The 13,589-nt window shown below is 30.7% G+C and overlaps 1 pseudogene; it reads right to left on the bottom strand.

Moving 5' to 3' along the window:
* Nucleotides 1–12,402: 12,402 nt before the first annotated feature.
* Nucleotides 12,403–12,606, bottom strand: LOC115229951 (annotated as a pseudogene).
* Nucleotides 12,607–13,589: the final 983 nt, after the last annotated feature.

Below are 13,589 nucleotides of genomic sequence, written 5' to 3'. Positions count from 1 at the left end.
AAAAATTAGTATTGTAAACTAGGTTATACTGAAGTGTGGGATAATAAGCAAAAGGTATCGCACGGAGTAAAAGACTACTATTGGTTAGGATACGAAAGCACTAGAAGTATTAAAGAAAAAGTAAATTCTTTTTTTATTTTGCAGGCAAAATATGTAAACGATAACGGACTAGCAGGAATGTTTGCGTGGACCTTAGATTTTGACGATGTTACTGGAAATAAATGCGGTCAAGGAAATAATCCCATGATATCTGAAATAAAGGAATCATTGAATATGCATCGAAATAGGTCAAAAATATATTAGATAATTATTCAGCCCTGATACCAGCAAAAAAAATTTTGTAAAAGAAATTCGCCCATTGACCCTACTTTATTATTGCATATTCATTAATATAGCTTTAGAGTTCTACTAATTAACTGTTAGATTCGATAACTTTCTTGTTTATTAATAATATAATACTGTTTATTATTTTTTCTAGTGTATCTTTTTTAAAAAAGTAGTCAGAGAATTGGGGATTTATTACTTTAAAAAGAATAAAATAATTAAAAAATTGGCTGGAGGCAGTATGGTACGGGGAAGACGAGGACTGGGATGTAAAGAATTCCATTTGCGTAAGTGAATTGGTAATTGCCTTTGTTCGGTAGTAATGTGGTGAATTAGATAAATCAGGATATCAAAATTTTTTAATTATCCTCGATTTTTTAATTTTTTGTTAACACTTCATTTCACGAATATTAATCTTTCGTAATGTGGTAAATTAGATGATTTAGGATGCCAAAATTGTTTAATCATCATCGATTTTTTAATTTTTTGTTAACACTTCATTTCACGAATATTAATCTTTCGTAATGTGGTGAATTAGATAAATCAGGATATCAAAATTTTTTAATTATCCTCGATTTTTTAATTTTTTGTTAACACTTCATTTCACAAATATTAATCTTTCGTAATGTGGTAAATTAGATGAATCACGATATCAAAATTTTTTAATTATCCTCGATTTTTTAATTTTTTGTTAACACTTCATTTCACGAATATTAATCTTTCGTAATGTGGTAAATTAGATGATCAGGATATCAAAATTTTTTAATTATCCTCGATTTTTTAATTTTTGTTAACACTTCATTTCACAAATATTAATCTTTCGTAATGTGGTAAATTAGATGAATCAAGATATCAAAATTTTTAATTATCCTCGATTTTTTAATTTTTGTTAACACTTCATTTCACGAATATTAATCTTTCGTAATGTGGTAAATTAGATGAATCAGGATATCAAAATTTTTAATTATCCTCGATTTTTTAATTTTTGTTAACACTTCATTTCACGAATATTAATCTTTCGTAATGTGGTAAATTAGATGAATCAGGATATCAAAATTTTTTAATTATCCTCGATTTTTTAATTTTTTGTTAACACTTCATTTCACGAATATTAATCTTTCGTAATGTGGTAAATTAGATGAATCAGGATATCAAAATTTTTTAATTATCCTCGATTTTTTAATTTTTTGTTAACACTTCATTTCACGAATATTAATCTTTCGTAATGTGGTAAATTAGATGAATCAGGATATCAAAATTTTTTAATTATCCTCGATTTTTTAATTTTTTGTTAACACTTCATTTCACGAATATTAATCTTTCGTAATGTGGTAAATTAGATGAATCAGGATATCAAAATTTTTTAATTATCCTCGATTTTTTAATTTTTTGTTAACACTTCATTTCACGAATATTAATCTTTCGTAATGTGGTAAATTAGATGAATCAGGATATCAAAATTTTTTAATTATCCTCGATTTTTAATTTTTTGTTAACACTTCATTTCACGAATATTAATCTTTCGTAATGTGGTAAATTAGATGAATCAGGATATCAAAATTTTTTAATTATCCTCGATTTTTTAATTTTTTGTTAACACTTCATTTCACGAATATTAATCTTTCGTAATGTGGTAATTAGATGAATCAGGATATCAAATTTTTTAATTATCCTCGATTTTTTAATTTTTTGTTAACACTTCATTTCACAAATATTAATCTTTCGTAATGTGGTAAATTAGATGAATCAGGATATCAAAATTTTTTAATTATCCTCGATTTTTAATTTTTTGTTAACACTTCATTTCACGAATATTAATCTTTCGTAATGTGGTAAATTAGATGAATCAGGATATCAAATTTTTTAATTATCCTCGATTTTTAATTTTTTGTTAACACTTCATTTCACGAATATTAATCTTTCGTAATGTGGTAATTAGATGATCAGGATATCAAAATTTTTTAATTATCCTCGATTTTTTAATTTTTTGTTAACACTTCATTTCACAAATATTAATCTTTCGTAATGTGGTAAATTAGATGAATCAGGATATCAAAATTTTTTATTATCCTCGATTTTTTAATTTTTTGTTAACACTTCATTTCACGAATATAATCTTTCGTAATGTGGTAAATTAGATGAATCAGGATATCAAAATTTTTTAATTATCTCGATTTTTTAATTTTTTGTTAACACTTCATTTCACGAATATTAATCTTTCGTAATGTGGTAAATTAGATAAATCAGGATATCAAAATTTTTAATTATCCTCGATTTTTTAATTTTTGTTAACACTTCATTTCACGAATATTAATCTTTCGTAATGTGGTAAATTAGATGAATCACGATATCAAAATTTTTAATTATCCTCGATTTTTAATTTTTTGTTAACACTTCATTTCACGAATATTAATCTTTCGTAATGTGGTAAATAGATGAATCAGGATATCAAAATTTTTTAATTATCCTCGATTTTTTAATTTTTTGTTAACACTTCATTTCACGAATATTAATCTTTCGTAATGTGGTAAATTAGATGATTTAGGATGCCAAAATTGTTTAATCATCATCGATTTTTTAATTTTTTGTTAACACTTCATTTCACGAATATTAATCTTTCGTAATGTGGTGAATTAGATAAATCAGGATATCAAAATTTTTTAATTATCCTCGATTTTTTAATTTTTTGTTAACACTTCATTTCACGAATATTAATCTTTCGTAATGTGGTAAATTAGATGATTTAGGATGCCAAAATTGTTTAATCATCATCGATTTTTTAATTTTTTGTTAACACTTCATTTCACGAATATTAATCTTTCGTAATGTGGTGAATTAGATAAATCAGGATATCAAAATTTTTTAATTATCCTCGATTTTTTAATTTTTTGTTAACACTTCATTTCACAAATATTAATCTTTCGTAATGTGGTAAATTAGATGAATCACGATATCAAAATTTTTAATTATCCTCGATTTTTTAATTTTTTGTTAACACTTCATTTCACGAATATTAATCTTTCGTAATGTGGTAAATAGATGAATCAGGATATCAAATTTTTTAATTATCCTCGATTTTTTAATTTTTTGTTAACACTTCATTTCACAAATATTAATCTTTCGTAATGTGGTAAATTAGATGAATCACGATATCAAAATTTTTTAATTATCCTCGATTTTTTAATTTTTTGTTAACACTTCATTTCACGAATATTAATCTTTCGTAATGTGGTAAATTAGATGAATTAGGATATCAAAATTTTTTAATTATCCTCGATTTTTTAATTTTTTGTTAACACTTCATTTCACAAATATTAATCTTTCGTAATGTGGTAAATTAGATGAATCAGGATATCAAAATTTTTTAATTATCCTCGATTTTTTAATTTTTTGTTAACACTTCATTTCACAAATATTAATCTTTCGTAATGTGTTTTTTGCGAGGATGAATGGACCCGAAGCTCAAATTTTTTGAAATAGAAAAAAATTGTTACACTCAAACACAATGATAAACCGAAAATCGTGAAAAGGAGTTTTAATTGATTCTTTTTAAAAATATGTCGCTGCCGAACTTGCCATGACTAATACATCAAAAAAAATTTTAGAATTATTTTAAAAAGTATTTTATCTGATCGGCCCATCAATAATTTTACATACGGATGATGTGACAAAATTTTGCAACTCTTATATGGAAAATTTATGCGGAAAATATATAATTAAACATATAAGAAGTCGAATAAAGTTCAGTCGATACAAGATCAAGTGAAGAGGTTGTATTATAATTATTTTTTTAATTAGTTTTAATCAAAGTATAAACTGATGGAACCCGTCTACTAACAATTCAAATGGATTTTTTGGAAAATACGTCGCCTGTATTAAGGATGTTGTTTTTGTCTACAGCAATACAGTACACCCATGGAGGAAAAAAGTTCCTTTCTATCTATTTATAAATGCTTGAAAAAATGATACTACGAAGAAAGTGAAGATTAAACGAAGAATCTATTGAAATTGAAATCCAAATACTTTTAATTGGTTTTGATTTTATCGAGTTGATGTTGACGTTTTAATAACGGCCTGTTTCATTATCGAACTTTGACCTATTTTTACATTTTTATTTATTTACCAATTAAATTCACAAAAAATGGTTCTATTAACACAATGGCGAGAAAAGGAAATAACAAAAAAATAGTCAAGGAATTAACGCTTAGGGGGTTTGAAAACAAGAACCACGAAGGTCTCAATTGCATTTTTGCACCTTTTCTTATTTGCATCAACGAATTCGACTTATGAATAGGATCTGGTCTATTGTGTCAATACTCTGCTTATGCAAATTCTTCACGGACTGCTGAGCTCCAGGCCGAATGCCAGTTTGAAGGAAAATCGTTTGGTTTTTCAAGCTTGACAATTAGACGGTTCCTTTCGTCCGTTTGATACCAGCAGTCCGATCCGTATATTAGTAGAAGCTGAACGCAGTTCCGGTAAACGTAAAAAAACGTTTCTGTGTTAAGACGGAAACGCCTCAGTCCTTTTAAGATCTTTGCAAATTGTTTACGCTTTGCGTCTACACGTAGTTTGTAGGACTCGGTGATGTCTACTGTTACTCCAAAGTAGTCTAGGTTCCACGATGTTATTAGGTTTCCTTAATTTTTGAACGTCGGTTTTCTGTCTTGGCCAATCGAAATCTCATAAATACAGCTTTTATTCCGTGCGAAATTCAAGCATTTATTCCTGCATCACATCTTTAGTTCTCTCAGATACGGTTCAAGTCTACTCCAATACAATCTCCTTTTGTGTCCGAGTCCTCACATTAAGACATCCGTAACCAAGATGTCGTCAAGATAGAGAATTAGTCTGCCCGTCGAAAAGCAGGGGTTTTGGTACATCTGCCAGGAATAAATTGAAGAGCAAAGGGCTGAGAACTGATCCCTGCAGGACACCTTTTTTGAGATTGGCAGAGTTTGTATTTATATATTTTTAGGAAAAAAATAAATACAAATTTTTAACGTAAAATCTGGTAAGATAGTACTTCCAAATAAAGTTAAAAATGAATATTAGAAAACACTTGTTTACAAAGTAATATGTCACATATTATTTGTGATACGACTATTGCTCAATAAATAATTTAAATACAAAAGGTAAAACTGCATAAATGTGACATTTTTACGATCAAAATACAAGTAGTTTAAAATCCCAATGTAAATTGGACCAAATTTTAAATGGGATTATGACAGTAAACTTGGGAAACTTGACTGAAAGTCTAAAAAGCAAGAAATCAAAGAATTTTCTTTATTATTTAATCTTTTGATGTCATTTTCTTTCGAAATTTTGATATTGTTTGTCACAGTCCAGGGCTGCGAGCCGTCCAGGGCTGCGAGGTCAATGCTTAAAATGCAAAAAAAATATTTTTTTTAGAAAACTTTTCATTGGAAAAAATTATTAATAATAAAAAATAAAACTTATTATATAATTTTAATTTAAATATTAATTATAAAAATGGTTCTAGTGGAATTAACTCTTGAAACAATTCAAAAAATTAAGAATTTCAGTGAATCCGGACTACTAGATGAATGCATCGACTGGAGGGAAAGGGCAAAAATCAAGCGATATGCCGAAAGTTTCACTTTCAAGAATTCCGCAGCCTACATTGCTAAAAATGGTCGAGAGTTGCGATTCTTTTGTATCGAGGAAGCTGAATTAAAGCTCAAATACATTGAAGTTTGATATTTCCTGATTTAAATTAGGCTCAACACAATTTAAACCACTTTGGACGAGATAAATTATATAGTTTATTGTCACCGTCGATTTATGGTGCAAGACGTAGTGAAGTTGCCACTGTGGTATCTAAATGCGTTTATTGTCAGGTTATTTATTTAGTTTAACAAGTTTGCGGCCCGCGATGGAGTTTGGTGCGGCCCGCGAGAGAAATTTTGTATGTAGTTAACCTATAAATACATTCAAGATAAATTTTTCTTAAGTTTAATAAATAAAGATAAATTTTATAAGTTTAATAAATTTTAAAGTTTATCTATTTTTGTAGCTGTTATCAATATGAAGAAAAGGAAAATTTTTGAAGAAAACAGGCAATTCAGCAATCATGGGAAGAAGATTACTTTTTTATAATGCATAATTCCAAGCCAACATGTTTAATTTGCAAGGAGAAAGTATCGGTGGTGAAAGAGTACAATGTAAGAAGACATTATGAAACAAAGCATTCCGAATACGCGAAATTTAGTAAGGAATTGAAAACAAGGAAACTGGATTCGCTTAAATCTGATTGAGAAATCAGCAAAGACTATTAAATTCATCGATACACTCTTCTTCTGATACTGTTAAAGCAAGCTACTCTGTTGCAATGATAATTTCAAAGAGAATGAAATCATTTTCGGATGGAGAATTCGTAAAAGAGTGTTTGGATGCTGTCGTGTGAAGACATTTTGCCAGATAAAACTAAAAAGTTTTCAAACATTAGCTTGTCACGTCAAACCATATGTCGCAGGGTTAATGACATTTCAAATGAAATTGTGGTGACTTTGCGTGATCAAATAAAATATTTCAAAAGTTATTTTTTGGCCTTTGACGAATGCACGGATATATCAGACACGTCTCAACTTGTAGTATATATTCGTGGAGTTACCGAATCTTTTCAAGTGAAACAAGAAATGCTTAACCTTGTCAGTTTGAAAGATACTACAAAGGGCGAAGATATTTTCCAAGCTGTTATGAAATGTTTATCCGACAATGGAGCGAATTTAGAGACCCTTGCTGGATTGACAACAGATGGGGCGCCGGCTATGATTGGAAGAAATAAAGGAGTTGTAAAGCTAATAATGGATGAGATGGAGTCAAGAAGCATAAAAAATGATTTATTTGTAATACACTGCTTGATACATCAACACAATTTGTGCGCGCAAGTGTTGTCTATGAACCATGTTATGAGTGTGGTTGTAAGAACTATAAACTTCATTCGTTCTCATGCACTTCAACATCGCCAGTTTAAAGAATTATTGAACGAGTTATATTCTCACTATGGTGATCTTGTGTATTTTTCCAATGTCAGATGGCTGAGTCGCGGAAAATGTTTAAAACGTTTTTTCGACTTGAGAGAAGAAATCAAAAGTTTTATGATGCATAAGAAAATGACATTAACTGAATTAAATGATGAAGAATGGATGCTAGATCTGTGCTTTTTGGTAGATATAACCGAAAAAATTAATCAATTAAACAAGGAGTTACAAGGACAGGATAATTTGATTACTAATGCATGCCATCAAGTCAAAGCATTTCGAATGAAATTGTCATTGTTTGAATGTCAAATAAGAAATGGAAATGATCAACATTTTCCAACGCTAAATCAATTTAAAATCAGCCATTGTAAAAATTTCTTCAAGTACGCTGATGAAATAAAAAATCTTGGTGCAGCATTTGACAGTCGATTCTCGGAACTAAAAAAATATGAGAAAATGTTTGAAACATTTTCTTCTCCATTTCATGTTGACGTTTCTATTGTTTCAAATACTTTGCAGACGGAAATAATTGACCTACAGTGCAACAGTGAACTAAGACTTGTTTATCCTACTATATCCAAAATTGACTTTTATAACAAATATGTGACTGCAGAAAAATATCCCAACTTAAGAATTTTTGCACAAAGAGTTGTAAGCTCCTTTGGATCTACTTACGTATGTGAATCATTCTTTTCGAAATTAAAGTTTAGTAAAAGTAGATATAGATCTTCTTTAACAGATAAAAACTTAGAAAACCAATTAAGATGTGCAACTAGTAATTGTGAAGTTGATTTGAAAAAATTAAGTGAAGATAAAAAAAAAACAGATTTCTCATTGATACGTATATTGGACTGAATGCTATTTTACTAAATAAAATCTTATCTGTGTTGTTTTGATATCTATCCTTAGTATGTACATGTATATGCGGCCCGCGGAAAGGATTCATTTGGACAAAGTGGCCCGCGATGCGATTTGGGTTGGCCAGGCCTGGTCTAACGAATGCTTGCTACCAAACCTATAATTACGCCTATCATTGCTTATGCACCGAGAGACCGGTACATCGTAGATCTTGTTGATTTAAGGCGATATTCTGCACAAAATGAAAATTATTCCTGGGTTTATTATTTTTGAATATAATTAACAGATACTTGTTTTAATTGATTCTTTTTCTAAATTCGGTGTAGTAGAAAGTGCCATTAGCAAATCTGCAATTGAGATTTCCCGAATCCTGAATGGAATTTTTTGCATAATTGGACCTCCGATTATTTTTCATACCGATAACGGAAAGGAATTCAAAAATTCTCATATGGAACAACTTTGCGAAAAATATAACATTTCTCATGTTTCTGGACGGCCACGAGCTCCATGGATACAGGGACAAGTCGAACGGTATTTTTTGTTGCTTAATCCAGATAGATTTAATCAGTCAATAAAACGATGGATCTCATCCTCTAGTGGGCCGAGAGGAAATTTTGGATGCTACATCCATTTCCTAAAAGATGTTGTTCGTGATTACAACAATTCTACTCACGATACAACAAAGCAGAGACCCTTCGAAATATTTTTCAATGTGGATCTTTCCAAAAAATACGAAAAAAAGAAATTGGAAGCACTATTAGGTTTCGATGGTCACAATGAAGACGCGGAAATCCATTCTACTTCGCCTCGAAAAAATTTGGAGGGTGAAGAAGAAAAACGAAAAATTGCCCTCGCAAATATTGTTAAATCTGGCGAAAAAATGAAAAAGCGAAGAAGAAAGAAGAAGATGGAAGCACGACGAAATTGAACATGGTGATGAGATTTTAATACGTCACGATGGACGCAAACCAGGGTGGGTAATAGAAAATATCCGCTGTACGACCAAATTTCAACAAAAAAATATAAGTAACAAACACTGACGGAGAGATGATCACCATTCTTGATGATGAAGAAATAGAAAACACCGTTCATATAAGCCGCGTAAAAAAGTTGTAATAACTTAAATTTCCTTAATTTTTTGATTTTTATTTTTTTGGGTCTAAGAGAATGTTTTGGAAAAATACCTCTCTAGAAAGTTAGGGTATCAAAAATACCGCGGCCGAAGGCCGCATAGGGTCTAGTAGCAAGCTGAAAGATCTGCCCGTAGGGCTGTCGGTTAGTTTAGTCTTATAAGTTTAATATTATAAATTTTAATTAATATTTTTAATAGATTTCGTCGCAAAAATTAGTTTGGTTAACCATTTTCCGTGAATTTTTTAATAGAATCAAAAAACGCTACGTTAAATCAATGATTTTGGTGATATGTTGGTTTTCATGAAATCACAATCTCTGAAATAATTAAGAAAAAATTAATAATTTTAGATATTTATTGAAGAGATCAACAAAAGAACTTCAGAAATGTATTTTTTTTTAAATTATTAATATTTTCAAAACCTCGCAGCCTTGGCGTCTCGCAGCCCTGGACTGTGACATTGTTTTTTCGATATTTTCTATATTCATCATTCATACTCTTGTATCCAGTTATGTCACGATAATCAATGTAGCACGATTACTCAAATGAAGTAGTTCATTACGACGCAGTAAAAGAGTATTATATAGATTGATAAATATTGGATTATTTATTTCTTTTCTTTCGCGTTAATACTTTAAAATTTTAAATACAGTAATTAAAATAGAAAGTTATTCAATAAAAAATAAGGTATACAAAATCAAAATTACAAACTCTAGAAACACCAAGCTAGTTTCTTCGTCATTTTTTACAAACCTCCAATTATTAAATATCCTAAATTTGTCTAAAAGTACTCGCCTCGGAGAATAGCCAAGTTACTTATCCAAAAATAAAAATAATTTACTGGGATGTACTTTTTTCAAAGTATCTGTGAAGGGAGCATTTCTTATTAAATAAAGATATAAGGAAATATTATTGCAAAAAACAAAAAAAACACAAATTTTTGTGTAAACCAAAGGAAAAATAATCAATTTACTGTTTACTCGGTTAAAAGTAATTCATTAAGTGTCTCTGAACTACATTCAATTGTAGAATTTTTGGTGCGATAATTTTGTAAATTTCTAATTTTTTTAAACTTGATGTTTATTCTTCGAGCAATAACAAACATCCAAATAACCGTAGAAATTACCACAATAAAACCAATAGAACCCCAAACCAATCCATTTCTATAAAAACGAATAAAACAAATTAGAGACATGTCCACTGAAAATAATAAAAGTCCAAGTTGAGTCGACATTATCCAGGAAATATTTACACTTGGAAAAAGATCCTTTGCCTGTGCGTATTTGATAGGCTGTTTTATAATAAGCGAGCGCACAGAGTCGTTGATGTAAGGAATTAAAAAAATGCTCATAACAAGTGCTAGTAAATGGATGGATACTAACAAAATCGTGCAGATTATAAAACAAACAGTAAGAGGGAATGGAACTTCATAAAAATAATCCGCAGCAGTTTCGACAAAAAAAACCTACTATCTATCAAAAATATAAACCATCGAAAATTCTGACAATAAGATTGATAAGTGAGATGACGCCTTCATTTTTTTCTCGGCAATTAATAATTTTTTTAACATGGATTTGCTATCGATGCAGTTAATTGCACAACTTTGATATCCAAATAAACAACCAGAAAGAAACACTTTTAAAAATAATTAAAAACATTTTTTACTAATTATAAGAACAAATTAATAAAATTAAACTGAGGAATTTAAAATGAGACACCCTTATAAGACGGTGGTATACCGGCCTTTGTTTTCCTTATAAGTAGGGAGCAATTTTTAACGCAGAATAGAAAGGAATTTGATAACCAGTTTTAAATAGTCTAAATAAAACGTATACATTCCAGAATTAACAAAATCTTGTGATTGACTTCTTAACAATAAATGGTATGGTGTACGTGTGTGCCCACCAACTTCACATTAGCAAAATACAGATAAATTTTCAAGATCCTTTTCCCTTATAATTTGCCAATAACGGGGAACAAGCCCTAAATTATGAGGTCCTCTAAAAATCTTCTACCAAAAAAACTAACATATAAAAAATATCCTCAATGATGATGTTCTAAAACCTTTTCCGCCAAAAAAATTAACAAAATATTTTTTTGGATTTTAGTTAAAATGAACAAGCATGTCCTCGATTCACATTTTGGTACTTATTGACCACTCCATCCCATGTCATCACAAACGAAATGACATGTACTTAACACTGGTCTCGTTTACCTAACCTAAGGATGTCAAACAAATGGATCATCTGGAACCGCTACTATTTATTTAGACCAAGATGGCCTCAATAAATCTTCAATAAATATGGAGCTCGTTTGCATAGCTTCCATGTTACTATATTCCATTTTTAGTTACCATAGTTCAAAAGACAGAATCCCCCTTTTAGTTGAACCCACTGGGATCGATCGGGGGATGGGAAAAAGCCTGATGGGATCACTGTGTTTCCCTTCAACAGGGGGAAGCCTCTTACCTGGGATGCCACGTGTGTGGACTCTTTCTCACCTCAGAACCTGCTGATGTCTGCATCCGCCCTTGGATCTATCGCCACAACCGCGGAATGCATAAAGATGCGGAAGTACTCCTCACTTACTGAGAAGTTCCAATTCCTTCCATTCGCGGTTTAGACTCCCGGTTCCCTGGGCGGAAAGGCAATCAGCTTCGTTCAGGAGATCGGGTCCCGCATGTCCGCTCTCACAGGCGACGACCGCAAATCGAGATGGTTTTTCGAGCGGATATCCCTCGCGATAGTACGCTCTAACTCTTTCTCGATCGTGTCGACTTCCCGCCGGTTTAATTAATCAACATTAATTTTGACAAATACCAACTTGGTAAACAAAAAGACAGACTAAATCCAAGTCAACAAAGCTTAACGATAGCTTCTAATGTTGTCAGCAAAATTAAGGAATAAATTGGTTATACAAGATGTTCGAAAAATACAATTGCAGCAAATCAGTGTTTGAACTTTGAAGTGCTCATTTATCATCGTTCAAACAATACAGCCTAACACCAGACAAGAAAATCAAATGCTTTTTTAGAGACATGATAATCGCACCATAACACTGTAAGCAGGATATTAAAATTCCCAAAAAAAATTCGCCCAAACCGGAAGTACTGCAATACTGAGAGGACGCGTGGTATGGAGGAAGCAAACTTCGCAGCGCACACCGAGGCAAAAAAAGCATTATATCTTGCCTCATGTAAGAACGTCCCAGAGCTGGAAAGAACAGATACTTCATTTTGATCTTGAGTGCAGAACTATTCGGAGTAAGACGATTCAGCGTAGAAAATTTTGAGAAAGACTATTCAGTGTTGGACGATTCGGCGTAGAAACGTTTCGGCATATTGTATCTTCATATAAACAGACATATTAAATCTTTGGGGTTAAGGAATAGATACATAAATGACCCGAATTTTGCACTATGAGGTAAAATGATAATTGCTTTATCATTTGTTTCTATTGAAAGGATTGGTGAATACACAAACATTTTAAGTTTCGAAATCCTTAGCAAGCTGACAATAATGCTGAACTGGTATTCAAAATTGACAATATAAGTCCGATAGAATATTTAAGAGGACTTGCTCATAACTATGAATTTAAAAATTGACCATTTCTGGAATAAAAATTTGTAGAATCCCTTTAATAAGTATCATTTTTTGTATTTATAGGTATCTATGAATCGCCTACGTAAGCCATATCGTCTTAAGCTGAATTGTGTTAGCCAAAAACGAAGGTAGGTACATTTTACTCAGTCGTTTCCAAACGAGAATAGGTACATTTTACTCAGTCGTATATATAGGGTTTTCCACAATTTTTCGCCACTTTTTCACGCAATTTCGTGTAAAGTAGATTATCGGTTTACTGTTTCAAGCAAATTCGCTACTTTTCCAAGCAATTCCGTCACTTTTTCACGCAATTTCGCAATTTTTTCAAGCAATTTTGCCAAATTTTTTAGAAATAAATTTCCCTTGTTTATGTCAATTAAATACATTTATAAACCTATTAAACACTACATTTTTTGTCATGAGTAGAAACAAAATTAACAATGATACTAGAAGATTGATAATAACTCACTCAAATTCAGGACTAAGCAATACGGAAATCTCAAAAATACTTAAACTTCCAAGGAGTACAATAGTTTCAATAGTTAACACATTTCATAATGAGGAAAGAATATTTAAAAAACCAACAGGTGGAAATAGATAATCAAAGCTGAATGAAAATCAAAAAAAATCAAATTAGAGAATGGGTCGATTGTCACCCTACGATAACATT

The sequence above is a fragment of the Octopus sinensis genome, unplaced genomic scaffold (genome assembly GCF_006345805.1).
Source record: "Octopus sinensis unplaced genomic scaffold, ASM634580v1 Contig13941, whole genome shotgun sequence".
NCBI classification, from domain to species: domain Eukaryota; kingdom Metazoa; phylum Mollusca; class Cephalopoda; order Octopoda; family Octopodidae; genus Octopus; species Octopus sinensis.
This window is presented reverse-complemented; position numbering and strand designations above follow the sequence as displayed.